This window comes from Globicephala melas, chromosome 2 (assembly GCF_963455315.2).
Source record: "Globicephala melas chromosome 2, mGloMel1.2, whole genome shotgun sequence".
Lineage (NCBI taxonomy): Eukaryota > Metazoa > Chordata > Mammalia > Artiodactyla > Delphinidae > Globicephala > Globicephala melas.
The window spans coordinates 72,285,047-72,303,170 of record NC_083315.2 but is presented as its reverse complement, the minus strand read 5'-3'; the positions used below and the strand labels follow the sequence as shown (position 1 = coordinate 72,303,170).

General features: G+C 40.5%; 1 long non-coding RNA gene across 1 annotated transcript in view; it reads left to right on the top strand.

The window, feature by feature from the left end:
* Window positions 1-7,538, top strand: part of LOC132596845 (uncharacterized) — a 119,224-nt gene extending 111,686 nt beyond the window's left edge. Inside the window, exons 3-4 of the long non-coding RNA XR_009562978.1 lie at window positions 6,586-6,711; window positions 7,125-7,538. This is a non-coding gene — a long non-coding RNA (uncharacterized lncRNA). The remainder of the gene's footprint in view (window positions 1-6,585; window positions 6,712-7,124) is intronic.
* The last annotated feature ends 10,586 nt before the right edge of the window (window positions 7,539-18,124 follow it).

Genomic DNA, 18,124 nt, shown 5'->3' with positions numbered 1-18,124 from the left:
CAGTACATAGGGTATTCTTGCTAGAAGAGACCTGGGAATCAACTTTAGGTCAACTCTCATTTAAATAAATTCTTTCCCTCGGGACTCTGAAGAAGGATGGCAGGAACTCAGAAGTTGGCACTTTTAGCTCTGCCATGGACACCAGCCTGAAGGAAAGCCCCCACAGGTTCTCTCCACAAGCATGCAACCCTATTCTTCCAATGACCATCCCAGCAAAAATGATTACATTGTGTCATGATATTCAAACGCCTACTTTCCCTCGAGACTGCAAAGCCCCCAGGGGTAAAAAGCTATCCTGCCTACTGATCCCCCCCATCTTGTCTTTAGCCCATTCCCTCTGGCCATCAGTCTAGATTCTAGCATTCCCTCACTATTACCTTTCCTTGAAAAAACCTCTGCTCTTCACTCCCTCCATCTTATTCGTCAGACAAGACAGTAGCACTGGGTAAACTCCACCTTCTCCTTCTCTAAACTTGTACCTGAATGTGGATAGAAAAATGCAATGGAGCTATATGATCACTTTAAATTCGCGAGCTCCAGCTTCAAATGGACACTCAAAACTGCCCAGCAAGTCTTGTATTTTTCTCTTGTTGACTTACTTCCCTATTCCCTGAGAAGACGACTTTTAACTTCTTTTTCTCTTCTGAAACCTCCTACATTCCTTCCTCTACTCTCAGATGATGACTTCTCATTTCATGCATAAAACTGAAAAATCATCTTTACTCCTCCAAACCTGCAATCTTCACTGGGGCCCATTTTCTCCTTCTTTGCTCTGGTAAAAATGGAAAAAGTGCCCTTCAGCCTATCAAAGTCCAATCCTTTCTATATGCACCGTGGCTCTCATCCCCTCAAACACTGTCCTACTTTGGTTGTTCTCTCTTTCTACATTTTCAGTCCCTCTCTCTCTTACTGGGTCAGGCCCACCAATAAACAAACATGCTCTATTTAATCTCCTGCATCTACTGAAAACAAAACAAAAAGTCTCTGCTGACCCCACATCTCTTTCCATATACCACTATTTCTTGAGTTCACAGACTAAGACAAATAGAGTTGTCTATACGTTGGCTTCACACTAACTTATCCCACTTCATTCTGGCTTTTGCCCCCTTCCAACTTGCCAATGATTTCCCCGGGAAATGAGCATGCCAAAGTTTCTGAAGACCTCCAGGATGCTAAATCAAAAGGACAGCTTTCAATTCTCAGCTTGTTCAGTGTCTCAGCAGTCATCCACCCTTTCTTTACACTCTCCCTTCTGATTCCCATGACACCCACTCTTCCCTTTATCTGACCTCTGGGCCAGAATGTTCTCAGGACTCCATCTTAGCTGCTTTTCTCTTTCCCTGAGCAAACTCATCCAGTGGCTTGCTTTCTTTTTCTTTTTTTTAACTGGTTTTCATTTTTATCAAAGAAGCATATGCACGGAATTAGTGGACTCCTAACAGTATTATTTGGCTTTTTATAATCTTCTCCAAAGAGCAAACACATCAGATAATCTAAGAGTTCCATTTCTTTCTCTGGAGTCTTTACTTCCATAGCCTTCTGCCCTCCTGCTTCAGTTAATCCCTGTTTTCCTGCACAGCTGACATCTCATGACTCCCCTTCATCACTCTTCTGTGTTAAGTAAAATCTTTCCTGCATCACTTTCTCATTCTTGGTTTACAACTTGATTTTGCTGAAGGACATTCTTCAATAGCTTTCTAAGAAAGAGTACATTCCCTTTAATTCCTGCAATTATGAAAATATATGTACTCTATTTTCATCCTTTTGGTTAAAAATTTAGCTAGGAATATAATTCTATGTTAAAAATCATGACCGATAAGAATTTTGAAGCAATGCTTCATTTTCTTCTAATTTTCAGTGTTGCTGTTGAAAAGTCCAATGGTATCCTGGTTCCTTTTACTTTGTACGTGGTTATTTTCTTCTTGTCTATCTCTGGGTCTTCTACCTCTGGGTTCTAAATTTCATAATGGAACGTTCCATGTTGTAGGTCTTTTCCCATTTATTGTGCTGGGCACTCAATGGTCCCTTTTATTTATTTAATTTTCTAAAAAGATTTATTTATCTTTTTTGGCTGCATCAGGTCTTAGTTGCAGCAGGCAGGATCTTCGTTGAGGCATGTGGGATCTTTCACTGCAGTGTGCGGGCTTCTCTCTAGTTGTGGCGTGCAGGTTTTCTGTTCTCTAGTTGTGGTGCGCAGGCTCCAGGGTGCGTGGCCTCTGCAGTTTGCGGCAAGAGATTGTAGATTGCACCAGCTGGACTGGGGTTTTTCTATTCCTGAAACTTGTCCAAAGCTTTTCCATGTCAGGTATTTGGACATCAGAATCTATCTGGAATGCACCTTTTACCACACGCGCACACACACACACACACACACACACACACACACACCGTGCTCTGGCCTGAAGCTTTGTTATCCTTTAGATCTTTGCTTATATATCACTTCTTTAGAGGAGCTTTCTCTGACCATTCTATCTAAATAAAATAGCTCTCTATTATTCTCTCCATGGTTCCTTCCTCTATAACATGTACCACAATTTAATTTATGTAGTTGATTATGTATTATGTAATTGAGTGCTTCCCTGTCTGTTTCCTATTGTCTAACAACAAGCTTTATGTGGGCAAGGACCACTTCTATTTTTTGTTCAGTGCTCTAGTCTCAGGACTTAGCACTGAAATACAGCATGTTCAATATATATTTATTCACTTAATCAATGAATGGATGGATAGCTGGATGAATGAATAGAGATTCTAGGGTTTTGGTCAATCTCTGCTATAAGCAGCTCTGTAACCTTAGGCAAGTCACATAACGTCTGAAAGCTTTGTTTTATTTAGCTTCTTAAGACTTAGAATAACAGTGTTGGCACAAATGAAATAATTGATGTCAAAGTGCTTAGTTTAAAGGTATAATATAAATATGAGGAATTATAAAGACTGAATGTGGCTTACTCTATCTTTTCTTATTTTTTCCTTCTTTTCATATTGAAACTTCAATTTAACACTTCAAGGATCATACTTTGATAGCACCTTGTAAGTGGTGTTATTATTAAGAATTCTTTTGAGAACCAAATTAACTAAACTCTTAGATGTGATTCAAATCAGACTTGCCTTATTCAGACTCCTGAGCAAATAATGTCATAAGAAAATTCAAGTTTCTGGTTCTAGTTTAATGATGGGAATGGGCAATGTCAACTCATGTTCTACTTTCAAGTACAAGGAAGGGAGAGATAAAAGAATGAGAATTAAATCACCCCTCTATTTGTACCATAATTGTCCTATAATATTTGCCCCAAACTAACCAAAATAATGAAACTCTATTCTGGTAAATGTGTGGTCAAACTAGAATGCTTATTATTTGCTGATAGAAATGCAAATTGATATAATCCTTCTAGAAAACAATTTAGAAATACATTTAACATGCCTTAAGGGTGTTTATATATTTTGGTACCATAACTGTTCTTCTGAGAAATTTTTCTAAGGAAAAAATCCAAAAGTTAGAATTTGCATTTCTAACAAGTTCACAGGTTGTGCTGATGCTTCTGGTCCAGCTGACTATACTTTGAGAACCACTGTTCTAGACCTTAACCATCTAATCTTTTAGCTCCTTATTGGAGTTAAGCTTCCCTAGACCTCTTATCCTTCCACTCCTGTTCACTGCTAAAGTAATCTGAGATGCTATTCTGACTTACTAAATCATGAGATGATAATGATAAATAATAGGAGAGGACTTGCTAAATGCTAAGCGTATTTGCCACACATTTATTTATTTATTTATACTTATTTTTGGCTGTGTTGGGTCTTCATTGTGACCCGTGGGCTTCTCATTGCAGTGGCTTCCCTTAGTTGTGGAGCACGGGCTCTTGGCGTGTGGGCTCAGTAGTTGTGGCTCGCGGGCTCTAGAGCACAGGCTCAGTAGTTGTGGCGCATGGGCTTAGTTGCTCCGCGGCATGTGGGATCTTCCCAGACCAGGGCTCGAACCCGTGTCCCCTGCATTGGCAGGTGGATTCTTAACCACTGAACCACCAGGGAAGTCCCCTGCCACACATTTAGATACATACAAATGGTTTGCTTTTTCAGATGAAACAGTGTCAGGGTAGATCTTAGCCCGTTCAGGGGTGCAGTTCTTATGTCGGGTGTTCTGGTCATTGTTTTTCACTTTGTGGGGGGATGGTGTCAACTTTCCCCATATCTGGAGTCCCCTTCCAGTATTTCAGATTCTTCCTCTTCCTGCCCCAGCTCTGGAAGTCCTCAGGATAGCGTTTCAGTAAGGGGCTGAATAAAAAGAAAGCAACGTCTTCCCACATGATGATTTAAGGGTGCACAAAGTGACGGAGAGTCCTGCTTTGTGAGAGGGACAGTCCTTCACTGGGGAGTGACCGAGCTCATATATCACCAGAGCAGGCACCGATCTTTCTGCTTCTCTCCCATGAGGCTTTGGGAGTGGCTCTCTGTCATTTTTGTTTCTCCTAGATTCTCTCTCCCTTGGAACTCCTTCTTAGTTTCTCACAAATGGTAGTTCTTCAAGCAGGTGCCATTTTCTTGGACAGCCCTTGTCTCCCAGCACCTATAGCAACCTGATCATATCCCTGGCTCTAGTCTTTCCATTCCTTCTTGTTGTTGTTTTGATGTCCTAAGCTTTCATTCTCCTCAATTCTCATGATTTTTTCCTCCAGTTACTCTTGTTTCTCAGGTATGCTTGCACATGACAACTCCAAGCCACTCTCTGTGTCCAAGGATGGCAAAGGTTTTCAATCATTCAACACATGTGTGTTGAGTGGCTCTTATATGTCAGATACTATGTTAAGTACTAGGAAGGCAAATGCTTTTGACACATAACTTTTCCCTAAATAACATCTTGTATTTCACTGAAATCCTGAGTATGCCAATACTGGAAATCAGACCATTGAAAACACTGGGGTTTTTTTTGGTAAATGATCAAATCAGATGCTGAATAATTACATTAATCACTGTCTGACTCAGGGTCACCCCTACCCATAAATGAAGTGGGAGTGCCTGAGGTAGCATGATTTTAGGGGTCTCCTCCCCAAAGTCGCACAAATTCTGCCATTCTTTGCCACTTTGGTTGTAGAATAAGTAATGCAGATGTGAGGGCTCATGTTAATTCAGATTCTGTTTTTCATTCCAGTTATCTAAATAAATAGGATAGAGGTCAAGAGAAGGTGGAGGGTGGCATCATGAAACCTGGGTTCGTGAATCATGGCTCAAAGGCCAGGAATAAAGACAGAGTTCTTGAAGATTCCTACCCATCCAAGAATTATCTTGGGAGTGCTGAGTGTCTGGCGGGAAATGGGAATGAAGATACAAAGTAGTGATACTCTAAAGTTGAACTTTACTTATGTAAATTCTGACAAGACTTTTTTCTTTAATGGTCTAAGATTAATCGTATTCACCAGGCCCAGCTGCACATATCATTTCCCCCTTTAGCTGAGAACCTTTCACTCAGAATTTCAAAGTGAGTTTCAAGTGACCATTTCAAAATCTTAGTGTAGCTCTAGATGAGAAGCCTCCAAACCAGGAATTAAGACTTGCCGGGAAAACCAGCATATCAATGGAGAGGTTGGCGATTGAATTTATAATTACCAACATTCAAGAATACCTTTCTAAACATAATGGCAAAAGACTCAAGTCATAAAAATACTGATTGCCAGATCCCACTGTATAAAACTTAATTTTTTCAGGCACTCAACATAAAGACAATTTTAAATGCAAAGAGCAAGCTGGGATTTTTCTGTGTGTGTGCAAAATTTATGACAAAAGTGAATAATACATATTTAATAATAAATATAAGGATCTTGCAAATCAGGAAGAAACATCCAATGCCCTAACATAGAAAAGGTATATTAGTTCGGGCAATGCCCACAGTTGCAACAGCAAAATCTCAGCGGCTTTTTACAGTAGCAATTCTTTCTCATTCTCGTAAAGTCTAACATAAGTATGTGTGCCTTATTGGTGGGAGGCTGTTTTCCTTGTAAAAATTTAGGACCCAAGCTTTCTCCACTTGCGGTGCCATCATTTTTAACATGTGGCTTCCGAGACGGTTGCATTCTACTGCACAAAGCAGTGGAAAAGGAAAAATCTAGAGGGTTCGCCTATGGGATGTTTTTACAGGCCTGGCCTGGAAGAGGCACATGTCATACTCACTCATATTCGTTTGGCTAGAACTGAGTCACACTCCCATGAGAATACATAAGTGCAAGGGGAGAGGGAAATATTGTATAGCTGTATATCTAGGAAGAAGAGGAAATGGTGGGTGAACAACTATCTCACCTCAGCCACAGCCAAATCCCATGCCTTATGGGAGCCAAAAGTTGTTTATATATATCCACTTATACATACACATATAAAACTAGGTTAGTCTCAGTTTAAGCTGTGACCCTAAGACAACAGGTGTGAGAGAGCCATGGAGGATCTCTCAAGGTGTTCACAAAACAGTCTTGCTACTCAACCTCTCATCCACCTCAAGCGTGTAAACAGAATCTGAAGTTACAGAAGCAAAGAGGAGTTACTTAGAGAGGAAGAGAGTTATTGGTGTTTTGTGAGGCTCATCTCTCTCTCCCCCTTTTTAAGCCCAGGGAAGAGATTTCAGTGAGACAACTTGGAGAACTCTGGAGTGTGTCACTCATGCCTGAAAAGTCTGGAGAGAGAGAAGCTGGAGTCAGTAGCTGGCAGAGGTGGACTAAGGGCTGCAGTTTGGTAAGTAATTTCACTCCCGTCATGGGGAGAAGGTTTGTTTCTTGTGGGCCAGATTTGAGGGCCACATGCCAGAGAGAATTGGTGAGAAGCTGCCTGAGATCCTGCCCAAGAGGGGCCACGTGGAGCGACACAGGAACCTCAGCAAAGCAAACTGGAGATATACTGCTAGATCTTAAAGGCTCAGCAAGGCATTTTAAATGATCAGCCAGGAGAAAGCATCCACTAGTATCCAGGGAATTATAAGTGAGAAATTCCCAACAATAGGGTTGGGGAGGGGATCTCCAAAAAACCCACAGAAATGCTCTGTGAGAGAAAGAAGGAGCCTAAATACTTGCCAAGACCACATAGTACTGAGCATCAGTCAAGTACAGATTCTCTTGTGTCCTTTTCTCTTCTCCCTTCTCATACTCCAGCTCCATAGAATCAGAAACCAAGTGGGCAAGTCACAGGAGAAGCAGAAGCGCTGGGTGAGGAAAGAAGAAAGAAGCCCCCCTTTCCCACAGCAGGCAGTGGACCTACATGGCAAACTGGAGGGTGGGAAAGGTGGGGGTGGGGACTTTGCCGTTAAGTAAAGATGGAAGTTTATCTTGTTACTCTGGGCTGGACATTAATTACTGAACTAAACTGCTGTGTGACCAAAGGTGACTGGAAGACTTCTCATTGTCTGAATTGACCTGGTCTTCATCTGAGGGGAGGATGAATGAGTTTTAATGTGCAGTGTAAGACTGCATATGTGACATCACTACAATCATTCTAATCACACATGTAAACCTTTTTGAAGAGATAAAGATAACATTCTAAAAAGCAGAATCTCTGGATGGTGTGATTATGGCCAAATCAGTTTCCTTGTTATGTTTGTGTATGTGTATGTTTCTATGTTTTTCAAGGTTCCCACAGGACACACTGTACTTACCAATCAGGATGATGTATACACTGTACAGTATGCAGTAAATCCTACATAACTGTAGGATCTTATGCTACCTTCTCTCTTGCAAGCTGACTATTTCCTGGATAGCTAACCTCAAAATCATTGAGTGTAAAAGCCATCACTATTTGATTTATGAACATTAAACTGAACATTAGCTTTGTTTTAATGGCCACATTGGTATCAGTCCATGTCTTAAAGTGTCATGTTCCGAGGAACTGAGTGATCATTTCATAGTACATCCATTTCTACCCTTTTACCCTCCAAATATCTGTCTGCTATTCCTATATTTGCTCTTTCTCTGAGGCCTTATTAAAGTTATTCACCTTAAAAAATGAAATATTTGGTGTCCACTTCAAGCCTACATGGTTCAACAAAATTTCCCCCATATACAGACAAATCTTCCCCCTCCAGACTCCCACAGTCAGTCAATCTGGACCACATCACTGAGCAACTGACTATGCAAGGTCTTGTGTAGACAGACGGCTGACTCCTTCCTGAGTGTTAGGGTCATTTCTTAACTAGATGGTATATTTCTTAAAGCTAGAGAATACTCGTAGTCCTTCTCAGGTGCCTTGAGCCCTTAACAACCTATTCCTCGGCCACATCAGGTACAGAGACAAACGGTTACACTGAATGGGTTAAGTAAGGAGACAGGCTTCTTTCATTCCGATTTCTCCTGTGTGATAAGCTCTGAGAGCCTGAGCCGCTCAGGAAGGCTTTATCAGGCACAGTTATAAGACTACTGTTGTTTTTCTGGTTTGTTCTCTCTTGCCTTATGGTTTCTCTCCTGTCAACAACTTTATCTAGTGGCCTGCATTTGGAGAAGTTCACTGATCCATATGCCAAGTGAAGCTCAGGAAAAGAAGGAAGAATGAAAATAAATACCAGCAAACACTTTAAATAACGAACACCTGTTGTTTGATCTGGCTGTGAGTTTGGGGATGATCAGTGGACTATTTTCTTGTGCTAGCTCTATTCCCCAAATAACAAAGTATTTGAGGCATTAACTATTACTACTACTACCACTGTTACGATTATCCTTACTTACCTTTTTTTTTAAAATTAGCTTTTATTGAAGTATAGTTAATTTACAATGTTGTGTTAGTTTCCGCTGTACAGCAAAGTGCATCAGTTATACATATACATATATCCACTCTTTTTTAGATTCTTTTCTCATATAGGTCATTACAGAGTATTGAGTAAAGTTCCCTGTGCTATATACTAGGTTTTTACTAGTTATCTATTTTATATACAGTAGTGTGTATATGTCCATTCCAACCTCGAAATATATCCCTCCCCACCCCCTTACCCCCTTGAGAACCATAAGTTTGTTTTCTACATCTGTGACTCTATTTCTGTTTTGTAAATAGGTTCATTTCTTAGTTACCCTTTAATGAGTTCCTTATCTTTGTACTTAGGCACTTTATAAACATTATCTAAAGTATTTCTTGCAACACTGCTAAAATATCGAATTATTTACACTCATTTGCAAATGAGGAAACAGAGGGATTAAATGACTTATCCAAGGTCATTCAGCTGCTACACAGCAGGGATGGGAAGTCAGTTCAGATCTGTTGGCTTCTAATGCCAATATTCTTTCCACTATACCATGATGCTTCTTAAAAAGCAGGTTCTTTATAAGTCTCTTAAAAAGTTTTTAAGCAGCAATTTCTCAAAAAGTTCCATGTACACTTATTATAGGACTCACCAATTTCACTTCTACCTACCTACAAGGAATGAAAGCATATGTCCACACAGAGACTTATACATAAATGCTAATAGCAGCTTATTTGTAATAGCCAAAACTTGGAAACAATCGAAAAAAATCAACCACTAAATGAAGAGATAAACAAAATGTGGTTTGTTCATATAATAGAATACTATTCAGCAATAAAAAGTTAGGTACTACTGATGTGTGCAACAGCACGGACGAACTTCAAAAACATTATTCTGAATGAAAGAAGTCAGATACAAAAGACTATGTGTTTCATGATTTTATTTACATGAAATTTCAAGAAAAAGCAAAACTGTAGAGATAAAAACATGATCAGTGATTCTTTAGGGCTGGGAATAAGTGGGGGTGAACTACATATGGGAAGGAGAGAAACTTCTAGGGTGACGGTTGCTCAGTTGTTTAATTCACTAAAAATCATCAAACTATAAATTTATGAAGGGAGAATGATACGGTATTTTGAATCCAATAAAGTTGTTAAAAAAATGAATGTACCTGGGCTTCCCTGGTGGCACAGTGGTTAAGAATCCACCTGCCAACGCAGAGGTCACGGGTTCGAGCCCTGGTCCGGGAAGATCCCACATGCCGCGGAGCAGCTAAGACCGTGTGCCACAACTGAGCCTGCGCTCTAGGGCCCACGAGCCACAACTACTGAGCCCATGTGCCGCAACTACTGAAGCCTGCGTGCCTAGAGCCCATGCTCCACAACAAGAGAGGCCACTGCAATGAGAGGCCCATACACCGCAACGAAGAGTAGCCCCCGCTCACCACAACTAGAGGAAGGCCCACCTGCAGCAAGGAAGACCCAACGCAGCCATAAATAAATAAATTTATTTATTAGAAAAAAATGAATGTACCCATTTTAAGTGCACAGATGAAAAATGCATCATTTCATTAATGATACAGGCCCTTTTCATCACTCCCAAAGTTCTCTTGTACTCCTTACTAGCCAATCCCCAATCTCCTTTGATTTAGGCAAACACTAATATATTAGTTTTGCCTATTCTAAATTTCATACAAACGGGTAATCATCTAATATTTTCTCTTTTGTGTTTGCCTTTTAATATTCAGTATAATGTTTTGAGATTTATCTATATTATTGCATGTATCAGTAGCTCATTCTATATTTCATTGTATGAATATAACACAATTTGTTTATTCATCTGTTGATGAAAATTCATGTTGTTACCAGTTTTGGTCTACTATGAATAGAGATACTATGAACATTTATTTACAGGTCTAAAGAATATCTTTGAAGCCAGAACTTCCTTAGTATGTTGTAAAGTTATCTAAAGTCTAAGAGAGACTGGAGTGCTAGAGTGGGTTTATCAGGTAACACTTGCTCATTCACTTCCTCGTCACGTCCCCTAAGGAGTTATAAACACATTCTTTTTACCAAGGTTGTGAACAATAAATTTGCAAGGGGGGCTCCAGCCTCCTTAAAGAGAATTGTGGTGGTTGTTCTTATAAAGGCCATTAATAACAGTGAAAACTGCAGTCATTAAACTAGGCCTAGAATGCATAATCGGAATAGAAGTACTACAAACTGGGAGAATCTCCATATTGACTCCTTTATCCAATGAATGAGAGGTACTATGGTAATAACAGCCAAGTGGAATGCACTGAAACTGACCCTATCTACCAAAATAGTAAGCCAAAACCAATACCACATTTCTGGAAGGATTATGGACATTAGTGACACCATCAAGGACTTGAAGGACGTAGGGATGGTGATTCCTACCACCTCCCCACTCAACAATGCAGAAGACACATACATCTTGAAGAATAACTGTGGATTATCATAAACTTAATCAGGTAGATCAGCTAACCTGTCCTGTGAACATCAGTGAGATTCTTTCCTCAGCCACCTCTATCCTTGCCCAGTGGGCTCACAAACAAACTAGTTCTGCTGACATGGTGGGGGTTATGCATGGGCTCAGTAACACAGAGTTCCAATTATGAAGTCCAATCTGGCTTCTGCCCTTACAGAGTACCCAATCTGTCAACAGCCTGCTGAGCCCTTGGTACGGCATCTTTCCCCAGGGGTATCATTCAGCTATCTAGTTGTCTATATTAGAACACTTCCACCATGGAAGCAGCAGAGCTATATTCTCACCGGAATAGACACTTACTCTGAATATAGATTTTCCTTCTCTACTTGCAACATTTCTACCAAAGCCACCATCCATTGACTTGTGGATGCCTTCTTCACCATCATAATATTCTACACAGCCTATCTTTTGATCAAGGAACTCATTCTACAGCAAACAAAATATAGGAATGGGCCCATGCTCATGGTCTTACCATGTCCCCCACTCCTTCCTAAAGTGGCTGGCCTGACAGAATAGTGGAATGGCTTTTAAAACTCAGATACAGTGACAACTGGGTAGCAAAACCTTGCAGGGCTGGGATGATGTTCCACAGGAGGTAGTATGCGTTGTAAATCAGCAACCAGTATGTGGTGGCGCATTTCCCATAGACAGGACTCATGGGACTGTGATCAGGGGTGGAAGTGGCTGAGATTTCTTTCACTAGTCATCCGCTAGAAACATTTTTGCATCTTGTCCCCACAAGTGAGGGATCTGGTACAGCACATACTTTCCGAAGGAGGAACGCTTCCACCATGGGACAGAGTAATGGTTCTCTGAAAGTGGACACTGAAACTGCCACCTGGCCATTTTGGGATCCTCAAACCAGAGAATCAATAGGCAAAAAAGGGAGCTACTCTACTGACTGGGGTGATTGAGCCTGACTATAGGGGGAAAGTGGTTTGCTACTACACCATGAAGTACAGGAGGAATATGTCTGGAATGCAAGAAATTCCCTGGAGCCCCTTAATACTCCCCTGACCTATGATTAAACTAAATAAGAAAAACTATAACAACTCAATATATGCAGGACTGCTTATGGTCAAGACCCTTCAGGAACAAAGGTTTGGGTCACTCCACCAGGAAAGGAACCACAACCAACCAACATGCTTGTTGAATACAATATAGAATGAGTACTAGGAAAAAATAGTTATAAACAACATCCACAACTACCTGACAAGATGTGGACATGAGAACCATAGTAATTTTGAGTATTTCTTCCTTATTTTGATATAAACTATTTGTGTATATATAAAGGATAATGGAAGAGGATCTGACTATCTAGATTTTGAATCCCAACTTTTCCACTTACTAGTTTTGTGAACTGGACTAAGTTTAAAAAAAAAAAAAAAGACTCTCTAGGTTTGCCTCTGCAAAATGAGAATAATTATACTATCTTCCTCAAAGGAGTTCTATGAATTTTAAATGGGTTAATACCTTTTCAGCACTCAGAATAGTGCCAGGCCCGTAGGAAGGATTCAGTGGTAGCTGTCATTACTAGGACAGGGTGTAGTACCAGAGAAAGCAGATTCCTACAGATCTGGTTGTCTCTTCTTCAGTGGAAACTTACCCTAAGACTTCCCCCAGTCCCAAAATCCTACAAGGAAAGGGACAAATTCCCAGGCTTAAATTTCTTTCTGTTTGCTTGGTGTTTTGTGAGGGACCCTCCCCAGCAAATGCCAACAAGCCTTGCCTTCGTACTCGGGCCATCCTCTAGCACTTTTCTGAGGACACTCTGAAAATAGCTTATGCTTGAGAAAGGGACTTAGGGGAGGGTTAAAAATGCTAAAATTTGACCAAGTCTCCAAATGAAAAATACAGCTTTAGGGGACACCAGAGATATCTTCCTCTTTTTCTTTCACTCTCAAAATGCATTATGATGAATAATGCCTCAGGGCTGGTGTATGCAAACTTCCACTGTGCTTATGGAGAAAGATTATAATTGAATTCCCTATAATGATGGGCCAAAAAAAAAAGAAAAGACCAAGACAGACAAGGCTCAGAGGCTGCAGATCAGCCCAGTTTGGCTTCTAGCCCACAGCACCTACAATTATTCTGCAGTGATTTTTATTTATCTATTTAGTGCTCCCACTAGGCAGGAGAGAGAGAAAGAGCGAGAGTAGGAATCTAGTCATAATTCAGCCCCCATGGTTAGGCAGCAAGCTCGAAACTGAAAAAGTTATTCAAATGGATAATGAAATGGGGCTGAGTTTCTAATGTCCTCCACCATGGGAAAATGGCATAAATTGTGGGACTTTACAAATGGTTTACAGGTTGTTTGTGATGAGATTATTTAAGAGTCAGCTCAGTGATGCTATACCAGGGCATTATCCCAGGGTGAGTGGTGTTCCTCTGTACCTGAATCAAAAAGCAGAATGGACTCTTTGCATTTGGTCTTGAAAGGTCAATGACAGCCACCGAATGAAACGAGGGACCCCTTTGTGCTACTCATATCCTCATTGGTAAGAGTGTGGGTAAGAACTGTCCCTTAAGGCTGTGGCTCTGGATGAAATGTTGTCAAACATGGTCAAGTAAGCAGTATGTGTTCCTGGGTGCAGCTGGGTCGAGAGGAAAGGTTGATGATATGATGCATCTGTCAAAAACAGCATGTGACGGATCCCAGTCTCCAGTGGAGCTGTGCCCAATACTACATTTCTACCCTCACCTTTGTGAAGATCAGCCCCAAAATTGTCCCCCCATTTTAAGAGCTGGCAAAAGACACATGGTGATCACTTCTACTAAGTACCCCCAGCCCCTGTAATCCCCCCGAAGTTCAATGTGAATTTTTTAATTACAAAGCACTTTCATATACAACAGCTCAGGGAAGTGGGCAATACATTTCACCACAATTTTGCAGATCTGGAATAACTAAAGTTCAAGGAAGTAATTTGCTGAAGGTCACACAGTCTGTGGAGCAGAGGTGTGACCCTGAAGGTCAGCAAGTTATCACCATATTTAAGCTCATATTCCTTCCATAATTGGAAAATTAACACTCAGTTTTTTTAAACCTGACACTTCATGATCCAGAACAGTATTGTATAATAGAACTTTCTGTGATGATGGAAATGTTCTGTAATCTGTGCTGTCCAATATGGTAGCCACTAGCTACTGGTGGTCACTGAGCACTTAAAAAGTGGTTAGTGTGATTAAAAACTGAATTTTTAATTTTATTTAATTATACTGAATTTAAATTTAAAAATCACATGGGGCTGGTAGTTATGTTAGGCAAGAAAAATCTATTCATCTATTCAATAATCAAGAAACTCAGTCCTACTCTAAGCAATTACAGCAATTCAGAGCATGCACTCAGGGTCACACAGACTATTTCACACAACATCCAGCTGAATTTGGTATTGATGAGGAAAGAATGCGGAGCTTTGAAAAAGTTCAACAAAACAGCTTAGATTCTGAGAAAACTGAGGTCTTAGTATTTCATATATATTGACATTATTGCATTATTATATAAGTGGGAAAAAGAATATAGGAAAAAGGAAGTGGAAAGGAAATATCATTTAATTTTTCCCTAGCAGTGTCTTCCTCATGTACAAGAACTATGGAGAAATTGGGAAGCTTGGAACATGAGGTTTAGTGCTGTTGGCAGAGAAATAAAGTATGGCTGGCAGGGGATCCTCACCAGGAAAGTCACAGCAGTGGCTGTGGAGGAAACCATGGGACAGAAATTTGAGGCCAAATGGCAGATATGAAACAAACATAGGGCAGGCACTCAGCCACAGGATTCGGACTCCAAGTAGAACAGCTGAGAGGAAAGAGTCAAGGGTTTGTCTCTTTGAAGCAATTAAATAGCATATAGGGCAAGAATTCAGGAACCGAAATATTAGTTCCAGATGCTACCACATGTTTATTATTGTCAGAAGCCAGGGGAAGAAGGAAAATGACCCCCAGGATGGCCATTTCCTGGGTGAGTCCTGAGGGGCCAGGCTATAGTTGTTTAAGCATAACCCTAGGGGCTGGAAGCAGCAAAATCAGATGTGACCCATTGGTCAGGATGCTCTTGTTTCCAAGTAGAAGAATCCCCAGATAACATGTTTTAAACAATAAAGACATTAATTATTTTGCACGACGAGAAGTCCAGAGGCGGGGTATATTCAGGGTTGCTACTTTTATCCCATTTAATTCTCACAAAAATTTCATGAAGGAAGTTCATTTTATAGCCATGAAGAAATCAAGGCTTCAGGAGATTAAATTACTTGTCCAAAGACACACAGCTGGTAAGTGGCAGAGCCAGTGTTGGAGCCGTAAAGCTTTGGGTATAAAAAGAAACTAAATACTTCATTCTGGTGAGGTTTCACTGATGTAAAGGATTTTTAGTGTTTTATGACAGCATTAGAACAAGGCTAGTGGATATAATTTCCAGTTTGCAAAGGTTGGAATTCACAGAGACCATGAAGATAGAGTCCAAATCACATAGCATGTCAAACTGGACATAAACCCTATGGCTCAAAACAGAGAGCTTCTATCAGAACTACCAGGTGTCATTTCATGGTTCCTTCTCATGACAAAAGAATAATAAACAAACAAACAAACAAAGTCAAACAATACACTCCTCGATGTCTGCCTTGTCTCCTGGTAGCCCTGGGCCCACCCAGTGCCCAGTGGCTGTGCTCTCTGATGGCAGCCTCATTGCTTTTCCCCGCAGGCTCCCAAAGGCTGTGTCTTGTGTAAATGAAGAGACACTGAGGGGCATGCCATGTTTGTCAAGCAAAGTGAGGCAGCAGACCCAGCATCTGCAGCCAAGGGGGTCAAAACCCTGGGAGAAACTGATCCCCAGTTCCTTCAAGGACAAAAGGGAGTCCTGGACAAATGTAAGGAAGAAGAATTTCAAATGATGAGCCACTTGACCTTCCCTCTCTACTTAAAGTCTCAAACTGGATCACGTATCAAAAGGTAGCCCATAAGCTAGTAAAAAACAACAAACCCGTAAGCCTGCATAAAAAGGACTTCAAAACAAATGCAGCCTGTCTAGAACCTGGTCAAAGAGTATTATTCTCAGCTGTAGAGAACTTTCACAACTGGAAGGCCTAAAACATATTCAGTAGATGGAGCTCAGCTAAGCTTAGCCTATGTGAAGAGCTAACATTTTTCAGAAGATAATTATCCATTTATTATCTTATCTGTTGCCAATGTCATGTAACACTGAGAAGTTGATCAGCATACTTCCTAAAATGACTAAGACTTGGGAATGGAAATAACTGCCAAATATGGATTAAATTGATAAAAATAATTCCAAACATGATTAGAGTCACTCTGTTGTATATCCTGCACAGCAGGTGGGAAATCCTCGAGAAGAATTAGGGAAAGGTTTAGGGAAAGCAGATTAATGGAGAAAAGATTAAATGTGTTGCAAAAGCAGTACAAAACATATTTTAAATGACAATCCTTCCATAGGCAATGTTAAAAGGTACTTGGGAACATGCAAAATTCAAGCTCTGGGTTTAAATGCTATGCGGTAATACACGGAAATGTGTCCTGTGGCGCAAACTGTGCACGTGGAACACACCTGGACGTGACAAATATAAGGGGCTGGTGAAGTTATTTTTCTTTTTGTCTTTACATTTCATTACCAAAGTGATATAGAAAAGCAATCTCATTGTAAAAGATTCAAACAGTATAGAAATATATAAAATGAAATGTAAAGATCCCCCTGGGGGCCTCACCTCCTCACTGGCCTTCCCTCCCCCATATACACATATTCCCAGGTGTGTTAACTATTGCTTCTGGTCCTCTTCCTATTCATCTACCTATAGTCACATGTATATTTGTGGTTTTGTTTCTTACAGAAACGTAGAAAATAATGTAAATATTGTTTTGTTATTTGCTCTTATTTTCCACATACTAATATATCTTGGAGCTATTTTCATGTCAGTACATATATATCTACTTTATTTTTTAATGGCTAACATCGTATCTCAGAGCATGGATATTCCATAATTTATTTAGCTAGTGTCATATTCATGATATTTGTTGTGTTCACAGAGCTTTTTTTTAATAACAGATTTTCAAATAAGGCTTGTTTGCCCATTTTTCAAGGAATATGAGAAAAGGCATCATTTCTCATAGACTCACATGTGACTATTATAATTCTACCCCTACTGACCAAGGCCAGATAGCCACTGCCATGACCCTTCCTCTTTGCTTACTGTCACTTTAATCAGTGGGACTTAAGAAAGGTGGCCCATCAGAGCTCTACATATCACAGAATGTAAAACCAAGCTAGTTACTCAATTTCTCTGAGTGTCAGTTTTCTTTCGTGAAAGTTGAGGATAGAGTTTGTGTGAAGATTAAATGCAGCAAAATGGTACATAATGTAAAACAGTGGTCAAGAACATGGGTTTAGTGGTCAAAGAGACCTGGCATTGAACGGCTGCTTCACCACTGACCTACAGAGGGGCCTTGAGGAAGTTTTTTAACCTCTCTGAAGCTCAATTTCCTTACATGTACGTAGAATGAGGATAAAATTAATTAATTAATTTTTTTTTTTTTTTTGCGGTACGCGGGCCTCTCACTGTTGTGGCCTCTCCCGTTGCAGAGCACAGGCTCCGGACGCGCAGGCTCAGCGGCCATGGCTCACGGGCCCAGCCGCTCCATAGCATGTGGGATCCTCCCGGACCTGGGCACGAACCCATGTCTCCTGCATCGGCAGGCGGACTCTCAACCACTGCGCCACCAGGGAAGCCCCTAAAATTAATTTTATAATGTGTTTATGAGAGCAAAATAAGAAACTCTACCTTAGCATTCAACCTGGCATGTGAGAAATATCCCAAAAATCTCTTACTACCAAATGTCATTTCCTGTTTTCTTTTCCTTCTTATTGATTGCAAAGCTTCAAGCAAAGCACACACAAAGTGTGACGTGACTAAGGAAAGA